The sequence below is a fragment of the Eublepharis macularius genome, chromosome 19, assembly GCF_028583425.1.
Source record: "Eublepharis macularius isolate TG4126 chromosome 19, MPM_Emac_v1.0, whole genome shotgun sequence".
Taxonomy (NCBI): domain Eukaryota; kingdom Metazoa; phylum Chordata; class Lepidosauria; order Squamata; family Eublepharidae; genus Eublepharis; species Eublepharis macularius.
The window spans coordinates 4,583,950-4,601,249 of record NC_072808.1 but is presented as its reverse complement, the minus strand read 5'-3'; the positions used below and the strand labels follow the sequence as shown (position 1 = coordinate 4,601,249).

The following is a 17,300-nucleotide window of genomic DNA, read 5'->3' as shown; positions in this document are numbered from 1 at the left end:
CATACCCAGCCACTTTTCTCCCCTATGAGATTCCCCCACTCCAGGGGCAGAAAAAACAGCTAGGGTGATTTTAAGCAGGAAGATGGGTCAAGCAGATTATTCCCCGCTCTGGAGTTCCACTCAGGACCGCAAGCTGTTACAGCAGCTTTTACCTTTAAAATAAAGTTGGAGGAAATTATATGAAATAGTGTAACATGATTTGGCCCTTAGTCATATGCTCCTACACATTTTTAAAAAGTTAGTCAGCGAAGGGCATGCTTGCGCATAAAATTTGATGGTGGTGACTAGAAGTTGTAAATCCTTTCCTACCCCGTTTTCATTCTTTTAAAAAGAATCCCGAACCGTATAAGGGTGCATCCAGACTGTAATGAACTTGGCGGAAAGTGACCACGCATGGAAGCGATGTAGTTCGTACTGTAAACGGAGATGTTGGGACCGAACCTAGAACTTTCTACCGCTTAGCCACAGCTCCTCCCAACAGCTCAAAAGTCTGGGAGGAAGAACCATCTCCGTACAAGAAATCCACAAAGGGTTGGACTGAGCCAGGAGGGGCAAGAAAAAACTGAAATGCAACATGGTTCTTTTTTCCCATTCAAAGGTTTAAAAAAAAAAAGTATTCACCTATCAGCTCTTCTTTGGGCTTTTCCACATTGTTTTTTTTTTTTTGCTGCAGTTCAGCTTAAGTTTCCCCCTCCCTTACATATGGTATCCTTTGCCAGTGGTTACTCTCCTTTAAGTTTTCCCCAATGTAGTAATGAAGCCAAAAATCTGTACAGAAAAGCCCTTACTGGACCTTAAAATTCAACTGTATTTACTCGAGCTATCTGCTTTAAAACTCCCACCACCAGGAGTGTAATAATACCAATTTATTATTGCTGTGTGTGTGTCTTCAGGCTTCTAGAGGATGCTTGGGAACACTCAAGTGTGCAGTTTCTTGCGGTCTAAAGATTTTGCTAATATTTGTTGGCATACATGCTTCTGAGCTCTTTGGAAATAACTAGTGTACACTTGGAGTATAAGCATGGGGGTGGGTGGGAGAATGGGAATCTTAAAACAGGGTGAACTGAACAATCCAAGGCTACAGTGCAAAGTCAGTAGCAAAAAAGCAGTTTGGGTTCAAGGCCTTATTTTACAATTGTATCGTACAACCAAGGAAATTATACAACATCAACTTTCTAAAAAAAGCAGTCAGATTATATGCTATAAAAATAAAATTTATCTGATGTGAGCTATTGAAGTTTGCCATAATTACAGTCCAAACTACAAGTATGCTATTTTTAGTAATTAACAGCTATATAAGAAATCAGATGAATGCCAGGAAAGTAGCAATACTAACCAGTGAGTAGATAATCACAGTGCAGAAACATACCAATAAAATGGTTGTTGTGGATTTTCCGGGCCTTCGACAATATACCAATAAAAGTTTAGAATCTGAAGGATCTATTCTGTACATAACGGCTTGTATCGCACCACCCTACTCAGCCATGTTCAAAACCTTCCTCTGCCCATGGAAAGTTCCACCAATGGAAGAGCTGTTGAATAAAAGCTGCATCGGCTGGAGGAAGGTTTCAAACTTGGTTAAGCAGAATGGTTGCATGCTTAGAAGAATGCCTTGCCTTGGACTTCAACCAGCCACAGTAACTCAGCATTACCCATGGCATCCAAAATTAAACAACCAGCCCTGCTTCTATCTGCCTATGAAGCTGCCTAATATTAAATCAGACCAGCTAATTCAGTATTGACTGGCAGAAGCTCTCCAGGGTCTTAAGTAGAGATGGGCATGAACCGGGAAAAAACCGAACCATGTGGTTCGTGGTTTGTCAAATCTCACGAACCATGAACCACAAACTTTCACGAGCCTGCCCCTGGTTCACAAACCGGTTCATTTGGTTTGTGAAAACGTCACATCCAGGTCAGAAAATTGTCACTTCTGGGGCAGCAGAAGGTCTGAAGGAAGTCCATCCCCTGTTACCTAGGAAACTGATTGATCGACACCAGGCTTTCTGCAGCGACGAACCAAAAAACGGACAAAACGAACAAGCCTAAAGTTCATGGTGGTTTGTCAGAAATGGAATCTGACAAACCGCTGGTTTGTAAACCACGAACCAGCCTACTTCATCACAAATTTTGGTTCGTATTTTGGTTCGTGCCCAACTCTAGTCTTAAGTAGAGAAAGATCTTTCCCAGCAATGGCTGCCTGAGGATACATTAACTAATGCTGAGGACCGAATGTGGGACCTTCTACATGCAAGCCATGGACTCTGCCACTGAGCCACAGCCCCTCCTGTGCATGTTTCACATTGCTGGCTGGGCATGTGTATCCTACTTCCTCCGGGGACCATTGGTGCAGCAGCTTGCACATCACAGCCTCAGCCACAGTTGATCAAGCTGCCTTGAGCCAAAAGGCAAGGCAAGGAATAAATATTTTAATAAATAAAACCATTAATAAATAAAAATGAGGATTTGAGGGATATGGTGGATTCATACGAATGAATCTTAATCAAATTCCTGTTCAGTCATGAAGCCTTGGGCAAGTCTCACATGCAAGGTGCTAAGCAAGACGGGTGTTGCAGAACAGTATGTCTCATAACAAGACACTCATGGTCTTGTATCAGTTACAAGCCAAAGAACACTGGCCCTCAATTTCATTTTGCTCAGTCAGTACTGAGACACCACAGTCAAATTACACAAGTACTCTTCGGCCGGCATCGAGGGATTTTAAATGGATGCAGGACATGCATCCGTTTACATAATTCCATGAAAAACCCCAACATGTAAAATGACATGGATGCCCTTGCACACTTGAATCCGCGCACACACACAGAAAATTCAAAAGCATATTGGAAATGGCAGCAATTTTTTAAAAGCCCACCAGGAGACTGAATTAAAATAAGCAAGCTTCTCACCTATGTTATCTTGAAATATTTCCAAGATGGGATGCTGTAAACTTTGCGGCAGACAGCAGTCCAGGGTAGTGTTATCCAAGGTAGACCAGCTCTAGAACTGAAAAAGATTGCTCAGTCATTAATTTCATCAGGGCTAGACATAATTACATAGTTGCCACACTGGTACCTAAATGCAAAAGATATTTGTGATAAATAAAATACTGAAATACTGAAAACTGTATCCCTGGGCTGGGGGCTCCTTACTTTTGACAAAACAAGTTGATAATTCCCTTGACAGTTGCCAATATTAGCAGCCTGGTGGAAGGGGCGTTATCAGTAGAGATGGGCACAAACTGGAAAGAAACGAATCGTGCGGTTCGTCGTATTTCATGAACCATGAACTTTCACGAACCTGCCCCAGTTTGCGAACTGGTTAGTTTGGTTCGTGAAAATGTCTCATCCAGGCCAGCAAATCGTCAGCAGAAGGTCGCTTCTGGGCCAGTAGAAGGCCACTTCTGGGTCAGCTGAAGGTCTGCAGGAAGTCCATCCCCTGTTGCCTAGGAAACTGATTGATTGGTGCCAGGCTGTCCGCCGTGACGAACCAAAAAACGAACCAGCCTAAAGTTCGTGGCGGTTCATCGGAAATGGGCTCTGACAAACCATCGGTTCGCAAACCACAAACCAGCCTGGTTCATCACGAACTTTGGTTCGTATTTCAGTTCATGCCCATCTCTAGTTATCAGCATGAACAATTTCCAATGCTATCATGTATTGTCCATTAATTGCATCATAGCAGCTGAATGAAATCATCGTTTCTTGTACATATCAACCATCTATTTTGTTGACATCCCCCTCCTAGCTTGCTTACGTTCTGTGAATTCCATATTGAAAACATGATCTCCTTTAATCCCCCTTTGCACAAAAGAAGTTTTAGATTGATCATCTCAAAAAAGTTCAGAAGTATCATCTCAAATCTGGAGAATATGACAGCCATAGCCTTGTATACCAGATTTATTCAAAGCAGCGAAAGGAGTTTTCAGCGTGCAAGGAGTTCAAGCCTTCACGACAATTTGGGGATATTGCAAATTTTGTAAATCTGTTTTAATTTGCAACATGACATTTTTCCACATTTAAGTGAGGAGGCTTTCAGGGTTATTTAAACAAACAAATGGAAGTTGTGAACTCTGTAGTCACATATTAAAGGCGTACATTTACAGAATGTTAAAGGGTGCAGATCTGAGGTCAAGCCGGTGTCAAAGGAAAGCTCAAATTGCTTGATCTTAAGCTCTCTCTTACTAAGGAAATCCATTCTGCTTAGGATATTTACCCTCCCTAGATTTTTTACCCACGACGGACATACATTTCAGTTCAACACTTTTAAAAATCCAAACACTTACATTAACATACACCCAATGGAATCTTTACGTTAAACATTCTAATCACATCTACTCCTTTTTTTAAAAAAAAAAATCATATTCATGTACCTCAAATATTGTGGCATTTGAGTACTTTTCTGGATGATCTTACCCAAAGTGAATATTATTGGGGGAAATGGACTTAGCCTGACACTACATAATATTATCAGTGGGCCTGGGAACTGCTTGTACTTGTAGAAATGGAGGAGGGAACTGTTCAACTGGATCATATGGCGTATGAATAGCAAGATAAAGAGGAACAAAAGTCCAACCAGATAAGACAGGTCAAAGGCTTCTATGGATTTTAGAGCCGCTTTAATGTATTGTTCTAATCTAAAGGTACTTTGTGATATGAAGTGACTGGGGATACGGTTGAATGGAATGCCTTAACTAAGAGTGGAAAGTTACATGTGAAGAGCACTTGATTGGTCCTGCAAGCATCCCTGGGAGTGGTAGTCTAACCCTCCCCCCCTCTAAGCAACTGGAAAACCAAGTGAAGTGGATTTTCTTGCAAAGAACAGCCGCTCGACTGCGGAGATTCTCTCTTTCAAAAATCCTATTGGCTGGTTTTCCTTCAGCTCAGAGATGGGGCGGGGGGGGGGGAGTGTAACAGGACCCTGCCAGAAGAAGAAGACTAGGAGGGACTGGCTTTCTCTCTCGCTTGCAAAACACCTCAGCTTTTCCCCTGCCTCTTGTTATGTCATTCCTAACCTCCCCCCCACCCCCATCCTGAGCTCCCAGAGAATTTTCGAAAGAGAGAAAGTCTCTCCATTTGCAATTCTCCCCGGCTGAGCTGAGATTCACATCAAGCGGCTGTTTTTTTTAACTACAATTCCCAGGGATCCTTGCAGGATCTGACACTCGCCCGTGCGTCTCGTGTGTTTTAACCCTAAGAAATTAAAATCTCCCTGAATATTCTGTGCCAGTTATGAGATCTGGGGCTGGCATAGCTCACTCGTTGAAAATGGATTTGGGAAGCCAAATAGTCGTGGCAATGATAACTTTGAGCTTTAAAATCGGAAGCGTTGACTGTGACAGACTGCAAAACTTGCTCGAGGTTTAATATTTTGAAGTTGCTGTTCTGGAGTACTGGTGATGGACAGCAAAACTGGTCCTTTGATGGTTAAAGTTTCTTTGTACATGCAAAGAAACTCAAAAGAATTTTTTGTTTAAACTAGGGACAGCTGGTTGATAGGCTGTAAGCTGGAATTGGCTCCATTGGGGACCCAAAGCAGTTTATATCATTCTTTATCACAAGCATCTGATGTAGAAGCAGAATGAGATGAAAACAATTAGGCCATGGGAAAACATCTAATTACAAAGATAGACTATAATTCTTAGGTTATGCCTTTGCTTAAGGACCACGTCATAAGTGGGGGGTTGCATTAAATAATTTATTGTTGTTTTCTGCCATACATCAGCAAGATGTTTCATGTATCAAATGAAACAACCAGAAGTCACACATTGGTGATTCAGGCATACCACCAAATTAGTACATAAATGAGTCTTGTCCTCATGCGCTCCCTTCCCCTTCTCTCTCTTGCCGCAATTCAATTAGTTTCATCACGTTTAGGGCAAACTAGAATTTGCTATTAATCTGAAGCACCATTATGGCTTGCATATGCCCTCCAAACAAGGTCTGCAAATCAACCTCAAACCATGGTGCAAATCATAATGCGATTCATAGTTCACCAGCTGAGATTTGAGGGCAATGTATAGGCAATGTATGGTTTCTGCTGTCCTGACCTGGATAGTCCAGGTGAGCCTGATCTCATCAGATCTCAGAAGCTAAGCAGGGTTGGCCTTGGTTAGTAATTGGACGAGAGACATCCAATGAAGACCTGAGTTGCAGAAGCAGGCAATGGCAAACCACCTCTGTTAGTCTCTTGCCATGAGAACCCCGCCAGGAGTTGCCATTAGTCAGCTATGACTTGAGGGTACTCTCCACCACCACCATGGTTTGCACTAAACAGGAAGAAACTAATCAAAATGTGGTGCATAAGCAGAACATCAAGTTTGTAGCTCTTGTGCTTTTTCATATAATAGCAAACCGTGGTTGAGTACTAAGTTCAACCAATCCCAAGTTACATGTGGAAACTCACTAAGATTTAATATCACACTTCATAAATTACTTTTACATGAAAGCTATTTATTCTCAGTTCTCATCCTTAATAACTTTGATGTATCAGGTATCTGATCACTCATATACCAAAAGGGAGACTAGTCTGTGACCAACTGGGTCTTGGACCAAAGATACAGTTGCACTAGCTGTTTACTGGGGCCAAAGCCAATCTGAGGTATGGATAATATGCATAAGTAAAAAAGTTTTAAAATGCTGGTGTAGTATAGCTGCAGGGGCATATGCCAACAGAGGAATGTGCAGTCTTGCTGCACTGAAAATTGTATTCAAACGGGAAGATTTTTGCACTTTCAACATACTGTACTTCAGGATAATTGTAAGAGGAGATACAGAAAGAAAAAAGGGATTATATAACATAACTTTGTAAATCAGAGATAGTTATATATAACAGAATATTTAAACTACAAAGTATTTCACCCCACCATCCACTTCGTTAAATTTCTGAGATACTTTCTATGAGATACAATGATACCCTATCCACATCTGTAGGACCAGAGCATCGCCACTACCTGTATTAGTAAAATACTACAACCACACAACATGAATAGCAAGAACCAAGATCATAACCCAAAGAACAACAACAGAGCATGGCCAAAAAAAGTGATAATACTGTGCCATACCTTGACAATGCAACACACTTGGGTGATCCACCACAGAACTCACAAGTGTTATACCTATATTTCTATTGATCATACAAGAAAGACTCAGAATAAAGACAGAAGGCAACATATTCATAGGATTATACACCATACCACCGCAGGTTTCAAGCGTCTTGTACTTGAGCCTGCTCACGGGGAGGGCAGAATACAAATATGATAAAATAAAAAATTAAATAATAAAAAACAAATGACTTCTAATAAAGCAAGCACTCATTGGATTGTAGCACCAGTGTTCTTTTTGCCCTGGCCAGCAACATACAGAAGGACCTCTTTGAGGAGAAGCCTATCCTACCCCAAAACAAACTGCATTTATGTCGGTAGCTGCCCTTACTTTGACACACCCCTCTTCCTACTGGGTTAGCAACCCGGGGCAGGGCCTCAGTTGCTGATCCCCAGATTCCCCACCCTGCTGGAATGCAAGTATGGTCTCATATGAGGAATAAGTCTGCCTCTTAGAAGTGTTGTAACATCCACTTGTACTCAAATTCTATCAGTTTGCACAGCTAGGAAGCCAGCAACAAAACGTGTACACAAATACAGGACCAATTACACTCATCCTAGCCAAAGTGCTAAGCTGTTTTATAAGTCTTTACTGAAGCCTTATAAGCCTTTTTTCCAGACCTGATCTAATATATTCCAAGTTCCTAAGAGCCAGATCTACACAGAGCTGGGGGGAAATACAAAAAAAAAATGTAGGTTCCAATATACAAGTTTAAGTTTCTGAGCAGACAGGCTCCTGGGATGAATACAACTCTAGATACCAAACTGACGCACATGCTGAACTTCAGAGGCAACCCCATCTGCGCTACAGGCTCCAGCGTCCCAGAGCCCTGAAGAAATCCAAATATAAAGTTGAACTCTGATAAAAAGAAGTCTGTTTCAGAAGGAAACGAAGGTTTTCTGAACAAGCTGTTGTTGCGAATGATCCCGTAAAGGAAGATGAGTCACCCGCCTAGCCAGTATCTAGTGTGGGAGGAAAGCATGCCACAGAACCAAGCAAGCCCTGGAACTGCCGTAGCCAAAAGCTTGGCTCAACAGAATTTTAGTGCTGACGGAACCTCTTAAAATAATAAATCCTACAAAAAAAACCCAGGTGAGAATAAATCCCTCCTCCTTGACTAAGCCCTATGTTGACTTCTGTCTGTCCTCCAAAACTTCCAAGGGGCTTTCACCCTCTCCATTACTCCAGCCGGGTGCCAAAAAACCACAGATGCCTCACCCTTTTTACGCACATCCCAGACAGTGTGAAAGGATGGTTACCACCTCCTCTAACCACAGAGGAAAGGGAAAAAGGAAAGATGGATCTTAGGCTATGTGTCCCTGAAGACTCACAACCACTCCACCCCTTTATCCTTTAAAAGAGAAACAGATTCAAGGTTATTGTAAGTTCCAGTGTCAAAAATACCCAAGAACAAGTGACAATAAAAGTAATTATGAGAATTTGTGTGTTTGTGAAACGTAGTGACTAAGAAATAGAGCTATGAATCAAGAATTGGGTTGCATTTCACTTCTGCCAGGAAATCGCAAAACGGCCTTACGCAAGTCACTTTCTCATCAGAAGTATCAGAGAGGGAATGTGGAGTAGTGGTTAGAGATTAGGATCCAGGAGTCTCAGGTTCAAATACCTGGAAGGTTGTTGGGTGACCTTGGTCCGGTCACATACTCTCAGCCAAAGCTACCTCACAGGCAGGGCTTTTTTTCAGGGGGAACGTGGGGGACCGGAGTTCCGGAACCTCTTGAAAATGGTCACATGGCTGGTGGCCCCGCCCCCTGATCTCCAGACAGAGGGGAGTTGAGATTGCTCTTCACGCAGCAGCGCAGAGGGCAATCTAAACTCCCCTCTGTCTGGAGATCAGGGGGCGGGGCCACCAGCCATGTGACCATTTTCTCTGAGGGCAACCCACTGAGTTCCACCACCTCTTTCCCCAGAAAAAAAGCCCTGCTCACAGGGTATGTTATGAGGAAACAATGACAGAGAAGAGAATAACCTAAGTTGCTTTGGGTTCCCACTGGAGAGAAAGAAGGGGGTATAAATGAAGTAAATAATAACAATAACAATAATCAACAATATGGGGTTAATACTACTAAATTACCTTACAAGACATGGGTCTTTTCCACACCTGCTATTTGGTCTGGACTGGGAGCTATTGGAAAGCTGGGTTGTTCCCTACTTTCACACAGCTTCACGGTACATCCACGGACCTTACAGATTTTCCCTGGCTTTTGTGCCTTCTTTTCAAAACCTGCTGGACTACGATCTTTTTAAAAAGACTGCAGCGGAGCCAGGAGAGCTGCAATGTGGATGGGAAAGTCTTAAACTTTTCCAGTGCTTGCCACACTGGTGCCATTTTCCCTACCCCAGTTTCCTGCAGAGCCCCCCCCAATCTCCACATGCAAAAAAATCCCAGCAACTGCTAGACTGCTGTATTGTTATTTATTATTATTATTATTATTAATTACATTTCTAACTCGCCCTTCCCACAAGCAGGCTCAGGGCAAGGTACAACAAATTATAAAAATATAATACAAATATTAAAACCATAAAACAACAGTTCATCATAAAAATAACAAACAGATAATAACTGTCCCAAGATGGGGTCAATTCCAGATTCCTGCCCCTCAGCATACAGGAGGAGGGAAGCGGACAGATAATGTACTGCAACCCATATGTGGGTCAGCAACGAATGGGCATTACATAGCCCCGTGCTGTGCCCATATGATGGGCAGCCGGCCGGTGGACACTGTATAACCCCACACTTAGTAGGAGGCTGGTGGGATAGCAGTAACTGCTATGTCTAACATACATGTCTGCTACAAAAGGGAACAGAGACTTACTTTTTTACATTAAAGCTAGGAATTCAGGGGACCTAGTAGATACATTATGTATTACAGTGATATAGTGGTCTTGCACTTGCTGATTTAAAACAAACGATTACTGTGGGGGGCTGGGACAGAGAAAATACGGGGGAAATCACCATGTGGAAAATTTGCGGCTGCATTTATCAGCAATGCAATTGGAAAACCCTGGGAGATGCTCACCACATGGAAAGTACCTTATGAGAGGGTATAGGAAGTGTTTTGAAAACTAAAGCACCGTATCAAGCCAATTTTTAGCTTAATTACAGTTCTGAAATACCAACTAATTCTTAACAGGAGAAGCCTAATAATACTTCATAGTTATGTAGCACTTTGAGAGTTCAAATGTGTTCACCTATATTAATCCCGAATCCTAACAAGAAGACTGCAAGACCGGTTAGCATTATCCTCCTCATATTATATAGGTGAGGTCTGTGTTGGAGAAATAGCAGCTGGCCCAAAGGGAACCCAGTGAGCTCAGATTTGTACAAAGGACTTTGAGCTTAGAGTTCAGTCTCTTAAGTATTAAATGATACCAACTTCCTTGGAATGCATGGACTACAAACAAAACTGTGAAAATATATTGCTTGCTTTATGGAAACTGCCCAATCCAGAGACGCATGTGTCCAGAACTATTCAAGAAGCATGACCATTTCCTTTCTTCTACAAGCAGGAGCCACCTTGTGCTTTTTTAAGGGGGGGTTAAGAAGAGTTTCAAAAACAGCTGGCAACGTGTAATGGGGAAAGCATGCTATTAGAAAAAGAATGAAGATCCTTGCACATGCCCGCCCGTACCTTTGTATGTGCTCAAAGAGTTCCACTAGACTGTGACCAACTCGTGGTAGGCAACCGTTTTGGCCTGAGCACTGAAACAAATGCAACACTGCTTGCCCCTTTACCATCCTACCCAAGCATCTTGCAGGGTCCCGCTTGGGTGCCCACACCTTCCGAGATTAGGCGGGTGGCAACCCAGAAGACAACCGCCTCAGTTGCGGCACCAGCTCTGAAGCTCTGCTCCTAGGGAGACTTCTGTCCCTTTCTGCTGTCATCTTCTGCCGGTGGGTGATTTATTTATTTTTTTGGTTCTGCTTTGTCTGGCATTCTTTCAGTAATTCCTCTTTCCTGCCCGTTGTTTTGTAAGTGTATTTTAGCTTTGGTTTTTAATTGTTCTAATGATCAGTTTGTTTGGTTTTATTCGGTTTTTCAGACATGTTTTTATATATGTTTTTAATTAATCAATTAACAGCATAGACTTCACCACTATGTTGCCTTACGTACTATTTGTTTCTTAAATATGTGCTCCCATGAGTTACCTGTGCTTCATGCGGTCTAATGTCAGCCCTAGAATTGCTTCTATTCTGTTTCAGCATTTCTCCAACTCTGTCTTGGATTCTTACTAATGCTATGTCTTTGTAAACTTGTGTTCATTTACCCTAAAGCATTGTTTATGGAAATCTCCTTGAAATTGACTATACTGGTCTTACACTGTGTAATCCGCCTTGAGTCTCAATGAGAAAGGCGGACTATAAATGACATAAATAAAATAATAAATAAATTTATACACCACTTTAACTCTGTTCAGCTGCCCTTGGGGGGGTCTGATGAAGACTGAAAGGCAAGATATAAATTTTGTAAAATAGATAATAAACACCAACCCAGGAAGATGTTGGTGTGCCAGCAGGCAAAAGGAAGAGAAACAAGAGCTGTACTTGGCTTGGCCCTCTGGGAGTAACGCTGAGCCCCAGCGACACTGCTAATGTCTTCGATACCCACTTTAGACCCAACCAGTAGCGACACAGACCTGGAAAACGATGATGGGCTTTGGGCATGTCTGTTGACTTCTCCCACGGAAGTGCTGAAGACAAAACTGCAAAGTACTTGCAATTATTCATCCAAGAACAAAGTCTGTGAGCTTTATACAGGAGACCCAAGGCGGTCCAAAAAGTTCAGCACTAAGTACAGGTTTGGCTCTTACCAGGCTAGGCTGGTTTAACTTTTATTATTTAGACGGCCATAGCCCGGGAAGCACAGCAAACAAACGAAAGTGTGTTTTGTTCATGTATTTATGAAAACAAAACTACTCCAGAGGGGAGAAAAATCTAATAAAACACTTAGGTTAGAACTGCATCGCAATTCATCAACCTGGCACTTGCCACACAATGCTAACTTATGGGATTTTTGCAGAGATAAATCTGAGTGGGGAAGAGAATGTTTAAATACACAAACACACCTCTCTCTCTCTCTCTCTCCTCTCTCTCTGTGCAACCGGACATCTCTGGCTTGGGGATGGGATGTGTGGAACAAGAGTGTACGGGGAAGAATTGCAGGTATTGGAGAGTTCGGCCTGCTACCCTCCCTCCTAACTCTTACCAGACATTTGAGAATGGTGTCCAGGACAAACTGAACAGAAAAAGTCTGGATTCCTCTAGGACTACCTACTATAGGGCATGATATTGTTACCATTCACCCATGGTTTTCTGGTTATATGTTACCACGGACCCAGCCTAGCCATGTATCCTAACAACCGCAGGTGCTACTGGAACTGGTGTGAAAGCAACGCCTGGAACAGTGTGGTTGTTTCATTGCAGGCAGTGTATTAACAAAATCAGAGCCAGGCTGGACAACAAAAATTAGAAGAAAATTGAACAAAGGATGTCACTGTCAACCTCAATGCCGCTGCTGAACTGCAGTACTTGCAAAGGTTTAACCAGGAAACATGTGAGGCAACAACAGAGACAGTTACACATCAACATGGGCAGTGTAATCACAGATCTGGGATCAATGGCAAGAATTTGAGTGTTAAAGAAGGCAGATTCAAGCTTCGGCAGCTCACTTTAGAAACTGAGCAGCGTCCAGACTCAAAAATCTGTTCACCTGGAACCACTAATATGAATGCTAGCATGGTGCGCTGGCTAGAATGGCAGAGTATGACTGGAGACACCTGAGTTCAACCCCCCCCCCCCCCCCGCTATAAAACTCACTTGGTGACTTCGGGCCAGTCTCTCAACCGAACGTACCTCACAGCTTGTTGAGAGGATAAAATGAGGAAAGAGTCGTACGCACCACCCTGACTTCCTCGAAGGAAGGGAGGAATAACATGTAATAGGTAGATGCGATTAAGTAATGTGGATAGCACATGACATGCAAAAGTATAGGAGCTCTCTGCTGTTGGTGATACTTGCACAGAGTTTGGGCTAATAGGAAGGCGTAGAGCTTCTCTAGAGCATTAGCAATTATGCCATATAGAAAGGTTATTTTTCAAGGAGACATCTCAAAGCTTCCATTTAGCTCATGCAGAGAACTTAATTTTGTCAGCAATCTGTCCCAACATCTCCTACAATCAGGACAACAGCCAACTGATTGTTTCTAAAAACAATGAGAAAAGTGACAAGGTAGATTAACGTGTACATAGTACGCAAGTAATCTGTAATTTAATTCAATTCTGGCCTTCTAAATAATTAGAACACTGCAGAAAGAATCTTTAAAAGTTCTCGTTTGCGTATTACAGAGCCAGGTGAGTCAAGGAGGACAGACTCATTGCACATGAGCACAGACAAATTCACAGCTCTGCCTGGTATGGAATTTAATTTATTAGATTTATATTCCGCCCTCTCCACACCAGCAGGCTCAGGGCGGAAGATCACAGCATGATACACACAGAGCTGGTGCAGTAGAACGGTTAGGGTGCCAAAGTGAGATTGGGAAACCCAAGTTTCAGTCTCCACTGAGTGACCTCGAGACCCATATTCTCTGTCAGCCTAACCTACCTCACAAGACTGTTGGAAGTTTAGGATTCAAATGTAGAACGGAATACAACAAAAATATCAGACGGACTCAGCTTCATGCTAAAAGAGACATAGAAATTGACTGATGTACTGTTTCAAAACCAGAGGCAGTAGGTGATGTTAGGAAAGATAACAGTGACATGAGGGGGAAATGATGACTTCACAAAATATATTCAGAAGAAAGCCTAGCCTGGATTCACTCTGGATTGAGAGTGATCTGAAGAAGGGAGCTGTGACTCTTGAAAGCTGACACCCTGAAAATCCTGTTGGTCTCTAAGGTGTGCCACTGGACTCGAATCCTGGATTCAGAGAAGATATTTATTCAAGGTTCTGTTTATTTAGTTCCTTACTCCAACGTGCTCCAAAAGTGGATTGTATCATTTTTCCCTCCTCCGCTTTATCCTCACAACAAACCTGTGAGGTAGGTTAGGCTTAGAGTGTGTGACTGGCCCAAGCTCACCCAGGAAACTTCTGTGGCACAGCTGGGATTCCCACCTGGGTTTCCCAGAACCAGCCTGACACTTTAACCACAACACCACATTGGCTCTATGTCTAAACGTGTCTAAAGCTAGGCAGTACGGAGCGTTCTCATTTCTATACAGTCACAAGGTTATGGCTTTTTAGGAAAAAGGGAAGCAAGCTAAATAGAGAAACAGAATCATCCATGCAGGGGTGGGAGGGGACAAAATGTTTATGAGCAACCACAGGTTAAAGAGAAAACAAATATGACACCACTGCACCACATACACAATACCTAACTGTGAGGTGTACAGCCAATTGCGAAAAAGAAACAAGGAAAAAATTCACATACCATGACTCTACAAGGTAAAAACCTTAACCCATTTTCATACCAGAAGCATGAACCATGCATCCACAGCTCTTTTAACCTGGACATATACTGCCGCATGTACACATTTTCTTTGCCCAGTTTTCCAGGGTTTCCACGCTGTTACTTTGTTACTATGCTGTGACTGAGTTGGAAAAGCACCTTCTCAGCGGGTCAGTCTAGATGTTCTCAGGAGATCCCTGAGTGGTGGCAACAGATTTTCTTTCTAGGGAAACCTTGGTCTAAGGGAGTTCCCAGCAAGGAAAGCCACTTCCGCCCCTTTCCCGCAAAAGCGGGTGAAGTACTTTAGGAAGCACTTAAGTCGTATCAATGACACTGACGCCCAAATGACAGCCCTGCTATCAAGTTACTCTACCCCAGTTTTCTGCCCTACTTCTTTGGAATTCTAGCTTGGGAAGCAGCTTGTGCAGAGTTGCAGAAGCTTACATATTTAGAAATTAACTTATTAAGAGAACGACCAAGAGCGGAGCAAAATGGGAGAGGTGACTTGGAAGCAAGCTTCACTGTACTCAAAGAAACAAACAATGAAATCCTAAGCAGAGTTACTCCAGTCTAAGCACATTGAAACCAATGGGCTTACACCGGAGTAACTCAGCTTAGGATATCACTGATAATGTGTATAAGCTTTCCAGCTTCTTCAGTGCCACAGAATTAAGTGAGAAAACATGCCTGGAAATGCTCCGCAAGAGTTGCACTTTCCCCAGAAAGCACGCCTCTCCTCCAAAGTGACTCATCTCGTACAAAGATCCAAAGGAGTTAGCCGTGTTAGTCTGTAGTTGCAAAACAATAGAGTCCAGTAGCACCTTTAAGACTAGCCCACTTTATTGGAGCAGAAGCTTTTGAGAACCACAGCTCTCTTCAGATGCATGATAGTAAAGAGTCCAGTAGCACCTTTAAGACTAACCCAAGTTATTGCAGCATAAGCTTTCAAGAACCACAGCTCTCTTCGCCAGATGCATGCTAGTATAGAGTCCAGTAGCACCTTTAAAACTAATCAACTTTATTGCAGCGTAAGCTTTCAAGAACCACAGCTCTTTTCGCCAGATGCATGCTAGTAAAGAGTCCAGCAGCACCTTTAAGACGAATCAACTTTATTGCAGCGTAAACTTTCAAGAACCACAGCTCTCTTCGCCAGATGCATGCTAGTAAAGAGTCCAGTAGCACCTTTAAGACGAATCAACTTTATTGCAGCGTAAGCTTTCAAGAACCACAGCTCTCTTCGCCAGATGCATGCTAGTAAAGAGTCCAGTAGCACCTTTAAGACGAATCAACTTTATTGCAGCGTAAGCTTTCAAGAACCACAGCTCTCTTCGCCAGATGCATGCTAGTAAAGAGTCCAGTAGCACCTTTAAGACGAATCAACTTTATTGCAGCGTAAGCTTTCAAGAACCACAGCTCTCTTCGCCAGATGCCAGCATCTGACGAACAGAGCTGTGGCTCTCGAAAGCTTACGCTGCAATAAAGTTGATTCGTCTTAAAGGTGCTCCTGGATTCTTGTACGAAGACTCTATTCCGAATTCACCCGCCACCCACGGGTTACTTTTCACCCCCGTTCTACCGAGTCTTCATTTTTTAGCCAGACACCGAACGAGGTTTAAAAAGGTGGCGACATTAAAGGCTTCGCTTCACTCGCGCCGCCTCCCAGCCACCGCCACAAGTGCTTTGGGGTCACCCGTGGCGAGTCCTCCCCCGGACCCCTCCCCAAGGCGCGTTCGCGTTGCCCTCGACCTCCCTCGGGGGCGAGCGCGGGAACCCCCCGCTCCGCTCCGTACCTTCGTGCCCGGCTCGTCCCGGCCTCTCCGCTCCCTCCCCCCACCCCGTCCCGTAACCGTCCTTTTGACGGGAAACTGCCGGCTGCCTAGCTCCGCCCCGCCGTCCCCGCCCTCCCGACACGACCCAATAAGAGAGCAGGAGTCCTTCCTGACTCCTCCCCTCCAGGAGCAAACAACTTTCCGCGGGTCCGGTTCGGACCCCGCCTCTTTTCCCTCAGGATTTGCCTCCGCCTTCTCCTCTCCCCTCCCCGCCCGCGCGCACACGGCTTCAGGCCAATGAAAAACAGGGAGGCGGGGCCGGAGGGGGGAAGAAGGCGCCCAGGACAGATTAAGATGTTAGTCTGTGTGTAGCAGTAGAAAAGAGCAAGAGTCCAGTCGCACCTCTAAGACTGACAAAATTGGTAGTAGGAGCTTTTGTGAGGCACAGCTCACTTATTCAGATACTTTCCCCAGCAAGCATGCCTCTCCCCCAAAAGTTACTCATCTCCTACAAATTCTGTATTCAAAATTCACTTGCAAAGTACCACACCAACGGGTGTGGTATCTGAAGAAGTGAGCTGTGACTCACGAAAGTTCATACACGACTACAAATGTTGTTAGTCTTAGAGGTATACTGGACTCTTGTTATTTTCTATTGCTGCCGACAAACACAGCTACTCATCTTGATCTGGCTCAATAGATGAGTTCATATGGAGAAAAAGGCTGCTTTGGAGGGTAGATTCTTTAGCATCCCAGTCCTCATTCCAAATCCCACCATCTCCAGTCACACACACACACACCAATCCTCAAGAATGTTCGAAGCAACCCTAAAAGCGACACAATCCAGTGCTTCAACCACCTCATTCTAAGAGCTTTGTTAGCCGCAGCTCACTTCTTCAGACGCCTGAAGAAGTGAGCTGTGGCTCACGAAAGTGAGCTGTGAGCTGTGGCTCACGAAAGCT

The 17,300-nt window shown here is 43.6% G+C and overlaps 1 protein-coding gene across 1 annotated transcript in view; it reads right to left on the bottom strand.

Annotated features, from left to right (window-relative positions):
- VDR (vitamin D receptor) overlaps positions 1–16,401 on the bottom strand; it is a 95,902-nt gene extending 79,501 nt beyond the window's left edge. Inside the window, exons 1-2 of the mRNA XM_055003366.1 lie at positions 16,360–16,401; positions 2,907–3,003 (exon numbers count right to left, since the gene is read on the bottom strand). The gene's annotated coding sequence lies outside the window, so the exon portion shown is untranslated. The remainder of the gene's footprint in view (positions 1–2,906; positions 3,004–16,359) is intronic.
- Positions 16,402–17,300: the final 899 nt, after the last annotated feature.